The following is a 10,880-nucleotide window of genomic DNA, read 5'->3' as shown; positions in this document are numbered from 1 at the left end:
GATGACTAAGCCAAGCAGGACAGTGAGACCTTATCCTCCGCGGGTCCCGTGGGCACATGTTGGCCTGAACAACATGGAGACACGAATGAACTCACTTGCCAAATATCTGGAAAGCACTGACCGTGGTATTAGGTCCTGGAACATGTGGGGAGGTGTCTCCTCTCAGTGGGGACCAAAGGCAGTGAGGTGAGCAGGCATTGGACAAGCCATCACACACATATATAATAATAAAAGGGTAGTATGCTAATTAGACCAGACGTCCTTCCTGACGAAGCCGGGGCAGAGGGAAGCCAGCCCGGCTCCCGGGTGCCTGCGGCTGTGGAGGGAAGCTAGTGCTGACAGCCAGGGGAAGGAAGGCCTACTCTTGCACAAATTTTCATGCATCGGGCCTCTAGCCTGAGATAATTGGGCCACCTCTGAATTTGGGGTGACATGTTTGAGTTAAATGGAGAAGCAAGACGAGGAGGGGCATGCTTACCAGCCTGTGCCACCTGGAAGAAGCTACAACCCAGGAGGAGGCGACGACCAGGCGGGGAGTGAAGGAACAGCCATTTCTCCCTCCCGCCCTCCAGTAAGAAAGCACTGGCCAGGGTTTCCAGGGAGCCCCACCCAGTTGGGCGCAGGATGGGGGAGGGGCTGGGATCTGAGGGCAGTCAGGACCAGTGGTCTCATCTCGAACTCACCGCTCTCATCAGTAGAGCAGGGATCCTGGCTCCTGGGCTTTTATGAAAAGGGCATCTGATTGGATATAGCTGCTGCTCCATCCCAGTACTGGGCTGAGCTGGGGTGGGCAGGGCTTTCCCTAGGACAGCCTGAGGGACCCAGGCCAGCAGGTGGGCGCTCCTGTCTGTCCCCTACCTCCACCCATGCTGGTGGCATTCAGAGTACAGTCCCATCTCTCCAAGTGCAGTCACCTCTGCTACTTTCCCCTCCTGAGACCCCTCTTAAAGCATGTGGCCTGAGTTCAGAGAGCTGACCGCAGCACCCGTGAGCCAGGCAAAGCAAAGGCAGGGCCAGGTATTGGATGAAAGCATGTGGGCCATTTCTCTGCAGCCCTCCTGTTCAGGACACTCAGCTCCCAGGACACCCACCCTCCCCCTTTCAGGTGGCAACTCACAGTGTCACCCTCGAGAGCCACCTGCTCCTCTTCTCACTTCTCTCGTCCTCTTTGGAAAAGGTAACTTTCCAGCAGTCACTGTATGAGCACAGCGCTCCTGTCTTCCCTGGAGGTTCTTCATTTCAGGGTGCGTGGCAGGCTGTGGGTCGGGGCACTGCGTTTCCATCACTCCCGCCTCTTCCCCGACTGCGGGAGGCCTGGTCTGCAGCTCGGAGGGTGCTGACGTCTTTGATTTAGTTGTATTGTAAACTGTGGGTGGGCCGCGCTCCTTTGCATGCCTTCTGCGCCCTCCGTGTGAGTTATGGTGGCTTGTTAATGAACGGAGCTTGTTTTGCGGTTGGAATGGCCATCATGTAACCTGATGGCTTCCCAACCACGAGTGGGATGATTCCCAAACTTTGCCGAGTCAGCAGGTACCTCCTGAGTGTTCTCTGCCAGGAGACGTTGCCACTGAGGTCAGAGCCCTGCAAGTCCAGGGACCCCACAGGCAACCTCTGTGGGAAGGGTGGGGAAAACACTCCCAGGTCCAGCTGGAAATCCTGGAAATGCAGCCTCCCCCTCCCCGCCCACCCCCCCTCCCCCACAAGGTTGCCAGTGCCAGGGGCCTCAAGGCTCCCTCTGGAGGGTGAAGAGGCCCTGGCAGGGGTGCGAGGTGAGCAGGTGTGGGCTGGGGGTACTTGGTAGGCCAGCTGGTCAGCTATGCTGAAACACAGAGAGAAGCACGTGGTTCTGGAAAGGGCTGCAGGGGGAGACCCTCTCCAGGACACTCCCATACTCCTTTTCCCTGCTGCCCCATCCACCCTTCTGTCCCAGAGCTCCTGAGATCTGTCTGTGCTTGCACTTCGCCCCACCCCCACCCCCAGGAAGCCCTTGGTCTTCCATCAGGACACTCCCAAGGTGCCTGGCCTCGGGCATCCTTAGGAAACAGCCTGAGAGTTAAGTAGGGGCCATCCCCCCACCCCCCCAACATACACACAAATGGCCCTTGCATTTCCTTTCCTAAGGGACATGTGTCCCTGAGCATGAGTTTGTCATTCACTCTCTGGTTACTTACTCTGACTGTGCTGACTGGGGACTGACCACACAGAGGTCACGTTCTCTGGGCACTGACAGCTCCCCTCTCTCTATCCCAGCACTTGGGTCCTCCTGGGTTTCCCAGCCACTGGAGTTGCTTCCTCCTAATGGCCCATGTCTCCATCAGGGAGAGTTAGGGACCAGCTGGCTGGCTGCCGTCCCCACCCTTCTGTCCTATAGCTACTTAAGGTGTCCCCATGACGTGCTCAGATGGCTGAGCAGAAAATGGGAAAGAGCCACCCTATCTGGGACCCAGGCTCTGATCTTGGGCCAGGGGCAACAGGGCTCCTGACTCTCCAGAGGCTAGGACTGCGGGTGCTGGGGCTCCGTGTGTTGTCACCTCCCCAGGTGGAAGGGAAAGGCCAGGGCTTGGAGCCCTGCCCTCTGTCTCTTGCAGGCCCTTCCCCATCCTTGCTAGTCTGGCTAACCCTGCCCTGGGCCAGGCTACAGTGGAGCGAAATCCCAGTCTTCAGTCTCCAGTAATCTCCCTGAGGAGCTGACCCCAACCCAGGGTGCCCCTGAGCCCTGCCCTGCTGACTTCCCCAAACCAGCCCTCTCCCCTTGCCCCCTCCCTCCTCCCTCAATGTATTATATGTACTTAGGAGTAAGGAGGTGGTGGGAGCTGCTAGGACAGGAGCCTTAGCACGTTAGGAGATGGATCTAGGCTGGAAGGGGACATACAGTGTGCCCTGTTGTGGGATTCTCCATTCCTCAGGGCTGGCCGGACCCACTGGCTCCTTCTAGATTCCTGCTTCTCGGATCCCGTGATGCTCCCCTGTGCTCGGCACTGACTTGTGAGCTCTCAGGCTGCCGCCACCCGATGCCCTCCCGCCGGGCTCCGTTTCTCGTCCCTCCATCTCCCACGGCTCCTCCTTGGCCCCAGCCTTATCTTTACAGCGGTCGTCACGGTCCTCACACCACATGCAGAACATGGCCCTGCTTTCCTCTGGACAGATGGCAGGCGATTTCCCTCCACCCACGACGTCGTGGGTCTGTCACTGAAGGGCCGCATGGCCCCGGGTTCCTCTCATTATGGCGCCGGGTCCCAGACACTTACTTGTCCTGCAGCCATCAGAGGGAATTAAAATGAACAGCCGCCCTGACGTGAGGGGAGCAGGCCCGAGACGCCATGGTTACCCACTCACAGCAGGAAACTCGCAATCAAATTCTAACAAAAGGTCACATTTGCAATAAGTAAAAAGGAAATGTAGGTAATTGGTTCTGGAGCCCGTTAATACCTCTGCAGCCCTGAGAGGCAATCTGATGGACTTGAAACCTTTTTGTTCAGGTAATTAAAAATGAGATTTCATTATATCATTAAAAATGAGGGCACATGAGCTGTTTTCTCAGATTCTATAATGTTATCAAAAGAGGAAAGTAAAGCCACACACTTGGGTTTGGGAGTAACTGTAAGGCAACCAGACTCACAGGGCCCCACACCCTCCTGGCTGGGAAGAGGCAGCTCAGTGGGTGGGGGGGACACCACCAGGTCCTGCTGGTGGGAGAGTTAGACCCGCTGTGGCGTCTCAGGGGAAATTGGCAGATGGGACTGTAAACATCTCATGAGCTGCCTCTGATCCAACGTGAGAAATTATTTGCAGACCCGATGACAAGGAAAAGGGAAGGGAAATAAAAGGTCCACCTCCTTCAGCCTCATCTGTCCTTCCCCAGCAGAAGTAACGTGGGCTGCAACTGCACAGCAGCGGTGTTCGTGGCCAGTTCTATGAGGGACTGCGTGGCTGTGTCCACGGGCCTTACACAGATGCTGCTGCACGTTCTCCAGTGTCACCACAGGCCCCCCATGTGTCGTGGAACCTCATCGTTTATATAAACCAAGGTGAAAGGCCACATCTAAAAAAATACAGACATTCCCATGAATCACCTTTATGTGTGTAATTTTTTTCTTTTTTTCAATCCCAACCATGAAATGTTTATAGGCACTTTTTCCAAACCCTAATGTGGCCGCTTTGTAGAAGCCCGGCGGGAGGCCGATTGTGTTTGAATTGGTGTGTAGAGCTTCACCTTGCTTTGGTGTTCCCATTCCTGCAAAGAAATGACCCGGTGCTGGCTGGCTACTGCGTGCGGGTCGTGCGGGTCGTGGGCACTGGCGACGCTTCATGGCCCCCACGTGCTCTGATGGCCTCAGTCCCACTTTAATCTTGCTCACATGAGGTCCTGCCTGTGTCCTAAAGGCCAGGAGTAGTGAGTCTCCATGTAAACCACCCTCACAAAGGATCAGGAGCTACAAATCCAACCATCACCTTTCATAGGAGATAGCCTTTCTTTCTTCTTTTTGTTTGAAAGAAGAAAAATCACGATATACCAGGTCTTTATTTTTTATGGTACATTTTCTTGGTAAAAATATTCATGAGGCTCATTTAGTTTGAAAATAGATCAGTTAGTTTCCACCTGAATTTTAGGATTAAAAATTAGAAATATTGAAGTAGATTTGTTTTTGCCCTTAACAAAAATACTTATCAACTAAATCCCAATTTTATGTAAATAGAATGCTACACCAGAGAAATTGTGGTTATTTCCCTTATATTTCTCTTCATAATTTGAATTTTCAGCATTCAACCTCATTTTTAATTGAAAAAAAGAAACACTCCATTTAAAGTTTTGTCTTTGTATTTATAAGTTGTTTCTTTAACCAGTGGGTGGAACTAGCTGCCAAGCTTGAAGAAGATGGCAAACTTTACAGAGTCATTTTTGTCATTAAAAACCCCACACAAGTGAATCACAATTTCCCAGTTATTTCTGAGAGACCAGTCGGGAGCTGAAAACCAGGATTACAGGCTTCATTAGGGGAAAAAGACCTGCCGGGCCGTCTCGCAATGGGAGAACAGCAACCCGTGCAAAGGTGAGCACATCTTTTGAGAGGAGGAATGGGAAAGAATGGGGGCTTAGTGTACTCGGCACACGCTGATTGGTGGCTTAATGTATGGTCCATATAGGAATAAGGGCTTAGGGTATTTGGCAGGTGTTGATTGGTGGTTCAGTGTCTAGTCCATATAAGGTACCTGGTTAGTCACTCAGGTATTTCTGGGCTGCAGGTTACGTCATACTCCACCCACCAGTTGGGGGAAAGGAGGATCTATCAATTTCCATTGCCCTAGAGCAGGGGTCCTCAAACTATGGCCCGCAGGCGGGCCACATGCAAATACAAATATTGTATTTGTTCCCGTTTTGTTTTTTTACTTCAAAATAAGATATGTGCAGTGTGCATAGGAATTTGTTCATAGTTTTTTTTAAACTATAGTCCGGCCCTCCAACGGTCTGAGGGACAGTGAACTGGCCCCCTGTTTAAAAAGTTTGAGGACCCCTGCCCTAGAGTGTGTTATTAGTTCCACTGAAACTTGGACTTTGCAATAATAATGTTGATTTGCCGAAGTCTCTGGCTATCAAAACTCCATCCCAGCCAACGTTGGTGCCCACCCCTCCCTAGCCTGGCCACCCATCATGCACGCTCTGGTCTAATACAGTGCCCTCAAGCTGTTAGTTTGTGGATAGAGTCTCCTGCTCACTGTCTTGCTTTATCAGAGGGCTGAGCACTAAGGGGTGGTAGGCACTGCCCCTTCAAAGCCTGGGCTCATGGCCTGCATTTCACTTTGCCACGGAGAGAGGGGGTCCAGGCCTCAGGTCGCAAAGGCTCAGAAGGGCCCAGGAGTTTGGTTGTGCCATGTGCTCTGGCTCATGGGATTCTGGCCAGGTGGGGGCTCTCTGCCCATCAATACATGGATGTGAGGGCTCTGACCCCTGGAAGGAAGGGGTGCCCTTTTAACTTCACCCACTGGAGTCCAAAGAGCAGGCAGCCACCCTGGGATTCAGTGTGCAGAGGTCTGGAGGCAGCTCTCTTCTCCCACCTGGCCTAGGTTTCCACGGACCCCCTTCAGGTGGCCCTGGGTAAACTGGAAGGAGAAGGGGGGCGAGAAAGGATTCCCAGGCCTCTGCATTCTACACCTGCCTGACCTTCTCCTGCAGGCCCTGACGTGGGGGTTCTGGTGGAGACTGATCCAACCCCACAAGCTGCTCCCCATTGCCCCTTCCCTCTCCCCACCTGGCTGGAGGCTTGCCTGCTGCCCCACGGGAATGGCTCACTGCCCCATGGGCTGCACAGTTGCTCACATTTCTGCGGGGTGATCTAACGTACCAAGGGCTTGGCCATAGTCTTAAGATTCTTTGCAACAAATACATTAAGTCATTTTAATTAATGTTTCCTTTAACCCAATCTTAAATTTCGAAGTATAAATAAGAGAGAAATAGAGAGGAGGAGGGGAGGTGGAAAAGGGCATAGAGGAGATAAATGCTGATGGAAAAAATAAAAGAAAGAAGTAGGTTGGAATACAATGGTCATCGTGAAAACTCTCTTGAAAATATCTGTAATGCAGAATTATTTGTGCAATACAAGAAACCAGTTTGGTCTGAGCACTTTAAAATTGTGAATGGAGCATTCAGACTTAATACTTGTATGGTAATGGCCATTGTATTTCAATATATGACAATAGTTTATGATCAGCTTTCATATTATCTCCCAATAAAGAGAATAATCCTAAAAAAAAGTAGGTTAGGAAAGAAAAAAATAAAAGAGAAGATAAGTTTCAATGAACAGGCACATCTACTTGGCAAGTTATGTCCACATGTACATATTTAAAAAAAATTATTGAAGATCAAACACCGCTGGAACTCCATTAGCCTGAAGGAAACCCAAGCAAGTAGAGTATATTATATAAAATTAATCCACCTTCCTTAAGCATATTATATTGATCATTTCAAAATGGGAAATAGTCTCTGTGTTAATAAGACTCAGAATCAAGATAACTTGCTGCTTACAGGAATATAATACCCAGTAGGCAACCACCATCATACAACCCTATCCTGGCCTGGTCTGCACAGTCTCCAGGAGATTATGGATTCTGCTAGGCCAGGCACTCACGTCTAGGCAAGTTCCCCTGTTATATGGGCATAGAGTTTCTATATTAGGTCTACTGTTGTCACTCATAAGATCTAAAGAAAATCCATATCTTTTTAATATTAGAAAAATTATTTTTGTTTTACTGTGAATCAAAAAGCCTATTAAAATCAGTTCTCATGTTTCATGTCCTTGTTATTTTTTTACCAGGGAGACTTTGAGGACAGGCAACGTGGGGGGACACAGTGCCTCTCCATGTGGACCCAGGACTCAACCTAAAACAACCAGGGCAAGCACTCGGCGAGACGAGGAGGCCCCGGGACAGGGGCTGGCAGTGCACTGGTCCCCGAGGACCTTGTCTTACAGGGGAACTGGCGAAGTCCAGCTGCAAGGTTTTGAAGCCAAATTCATCTGAATCTAAACCAGCTTGGTTTGGAGTCTCTCCTTAGGAGCCTGGAGTAGCAGCTCCGTCCTGAAGGTGGCTTTCTCAAAGAAACCGATTGGATTTTCCTCTCCACGTGGGACTTCTCTCAACCCATGAGAAGTAATTTGGACAGTGACCTAAATAACTTGTGAGATAAAGAAGGCATGATCGAATCACCGTGGTAACTGCAGCGTGGCTTACAAAGGCATCGATCTCACATGTGACACTTGCGTGTGGAACCACCCGGTTGACTTCTAGGAAGGATGGCACCGCAGTCCCACCTGTGCCACTGGCGGTGATGACAAACCATTTTTGATGGGTGATTTAGTTTTCATGGCGACGGCATTCTCTAGTGTCTGATTAGAGGAGCGGCTCATTCTTCCTATTTTCAAGTGGAATAGATTTTTGAGGAAGATTTCAGCTCACCTGGGGGTTTGGATCAGAAAAATTCTGTGGCTTATAAAGTCATTTGTTCTTTTGCTGTGATTGTATTCACAGCAGAAGGGTGAGCGAAAGGTCAGCAATAACTCTGCTGTTGCATTTTAGCTGGAAAAAATGTAATATTGATCCATAAGAAAATGGAGAAGCTCAAGTGTGAGAGGCCTCACTTGATCTTCTGCGACCTTTCCCCCGCCATGTTGATTTTACGCTTAAATGTTATGTCTCCTCTTTAAAAGGTTTGTCCTGTTTAGTCTCCTATTTAATTAGTAATTCGTCGTCTTCACTCTCTCTAATGTGGCAACAAGATGTCTCCTTGGTTCCTTGTTGGACCATCGTCCTTGCTTGATATTTTCTCTGCCACTGAAACTGGCTTGTACAGAATCCCACCAACGGCACCTGACACCTCTGTCTTCTTGCAGATCATTGGAATAAATAGCAATTTCAGACAAGAAAGCCCCATGCGGTGAGGGCCCATGGAGAGGCTGGCCATGTGCGCTGGGGACGCAAGTCTCAGAGGCAGAGATTGGAGTGAGGTGGCCACAAACAAGAATCACAGGGAGCACTGGCCACTTGCCTCCTGGTGAGGCCTGGGTGAGGTCCTCCCCGAGAGCCTCCCGGAGGAACCAACCCTGCTGGCACCTTGATCTTAGACTTCCGGCCCCCAGAACTGTGAGACCACACACCTCTGTTGTTTTAAGCCCCCTGGTTGGTGAAATCGAATCAGGGCCCAAAGAGCAGAGGAGGCACTGAGGCTGTCTCCATGATAATGAGGGGTGAGGGCAGGCCCCTCTCTCTGTGCCCCTCAAACTCCCCAGTGGCCACATGCACAACACTGCCAGTTCTCCTGGAGGTCATAGGTCACACACAGGAGCTGAGGGTGGTCTGGTCAGTCACCAGGTGACCTCTCATCAAGTGGGCTCATGCTCCAGGCTCTGCAGGGCCTACAAGGCCCTGACACCACCTGTTGCCCTGGAGGGTCCCTGCCCCTGTGCAGACCAGGCAAAGCCCCCCGCAGCACAGGGTCAGAGTCCTGCACAGGGGCGGCCCGTGGGGGTGGGTGGGGGCTGCTCCCTCTGGATCTCCTCACCCCTAGGGGAGGCTGAGGTCCCTTGAGTAGGTCGTTTGCCATTCCAGGAAAATCACCCGTGCTTGTCATCCTGCCATACCCAAGGCAGCGTGAAGTGAGAATTACTGATGTGCTGGGCCTGTGTCGGCAGGAGGAGGGCAGGCGGGCCACGGGCTCAGTGGGTGCGGAGGATCACAGACACTGGCCTGAGGCTGCTGGCACCCTGACTCCTGTGCGGGCCCCTCCTTGCCCTGGCTCTCAGCTCTCCTTTGCGGGCCCTCTGTGTTCTGTCCCTTCTCAGGGGACAGCAGGGGAGGAAGGACAAAGATAAGGCCTCTTGCAGCGGGTTATCTGGTTGACCCTTGGAGAGGCTGAAACCGGAGTGTTGTCATTCTGAGGGCACAGAGGGATTGCTGGGCGGGGAGCAGGCAGGGCCCCGAGAAGACAGCCCAGCGGGGCCTGACCCGCTGTCAGCGCCGTCAGCACCACCGAGGCTCCCAGACACCCAGACACGCTGCCGGGCATGCATGAGTGCGCGCATGAATTTGCCTCTGAAAGGAGCTCGGAGCAGTGACGCAGCCCCGCACAGGGAGCAGCCAGGGCTGGCGCTGGAGGGGAGGGTCGCAGGGAACAGGCGCAGAGAAGTTGTTGTTGATGTGGCGTCCCAAATAGTAACAGAGACAGGAGCCACGCTGCGGGGCAGTCCACGCACAGGTTTCTTCCTCGGCTTTTGCCAGATCCAGAGGCTCTCATTTTCCAGGCAAGAATATGGGATGGGCAGATGCGGCTTCTGAATTTAAAAATAAAGATGCGGTTCACTTTCCGCGGGTTGTGAATTCATTTGTAAATAAGCAGGTTCCTGTGCAGGAAAGACTCCAGAATAATCTCTTTATTACCCCCACAGGCCCCCCCCCCGCCCCCCAATCCCAGAAGCACCAGTGCTGGTTTCATCTGATGGATGGGGGGAATCAGAAGGCAGGTTCTCCCCACACAGTCATTGCTTTCTAAGTTCCTGTGATTGATTTCACAGTCTCGATGAGAGGACAATTCAGTGCAATGGGACAGCCTTAAACAGTGCTTTTCGAAAGTGACTTCTGTGCAGAATTGCCACATGGTCATGTTCACACTTACTGTGCATTCAGTGTAGTTTGGAAGCACCCTAAAATGCATTGTATTTTATTAAGCAACTACACTTGTGTGGCATAATTAATTCTTAAAAACCACTTAACAATAAAATGACTTAGGTTCCTCATTGGGATTATAACGGGTTTTATATCATTATAAAGGTACCTTGACAATATTTTATAAGGTATGTTTTATTATTCAGACCTTACACATGTGTTTCCAAAGTGAAAACAATTGTTCAGGGTCGAGGAGTTGTGATTTACAATCTTTTAAAGAGACGTTTTCTAGATTATAAATTCCATTCTAGCTTAAAAATTTATCAAAATAATAAAAAAATGTAATATCCTGATAGGCAACTTGGGGGGGGGGGAGGGTGTTTTTAACTAATATAAATCTTTAAATTATGTTCTGTAAACTCCACTAAAAAAAAAATGACGAAATTCACATTACCAAGAAATGTGTTTGCTATTTACACATAAGAACAGTTGTGTCGACCAAGCCCTGGAATAATGTGGGAACATGGCGTAAATCCTTAACCATTGTAGGAACATTGATAAATTTAAAAATAGAAATGGTAGTTTCTGTTATGATGCGGGGAAAATAAACAGTGAGAAAAGTAAACCCACACACTGACAAGCCAGATGCCCCACAGTGTGGGCCGACCATGGGCACCCAGAAATGAGTGGATGCATAGTTCAACCTGAGACGCTTTACTTCTGTTCTC

General features: G+C 50.6%; 1 long non-coding RNA gene across 1 annotated transcript; it reads left to right on the top strand.

Moving 5' to 3' along the window:
• The first annotated feature begins 3,488 nt into the window (after nt 1-3,488).
• On the top strand, nt 3,489-8,211 carry LOC118656174. Its single transcript, XR_004967537.1, has 2 exons — nt 3,489-5,051; nt 7,311-8,211. It is a non-coding gene; the product is annotated as an uncharacterized LOC118656174 (long non-coding RNA).
• Nucleotides 8,212-10,880: the final 2,669 nt, after the last annotated feature.

The sequence above is a fragment of the Myotis myotis genome, unplaced genomic scaffold (assembly GCF_014108235.1).
Source record: "Myotis myotis isolate mMyoMyo1 unplaced genomic scaffold, mMyoMyo1.p scaffold_m19_p_5, whole genome shotgun sequence".
Taxonomy (NCBI): domain Eukaryota; kingdom Metazoa; phylum Chordata; class Mammalia; order Chiroptera; family Vespertilionidae; genus Myotis; species Myotis myotis.
This window is presented reverse-complemented; position numbering and strand designations above follow the sequence as displayed.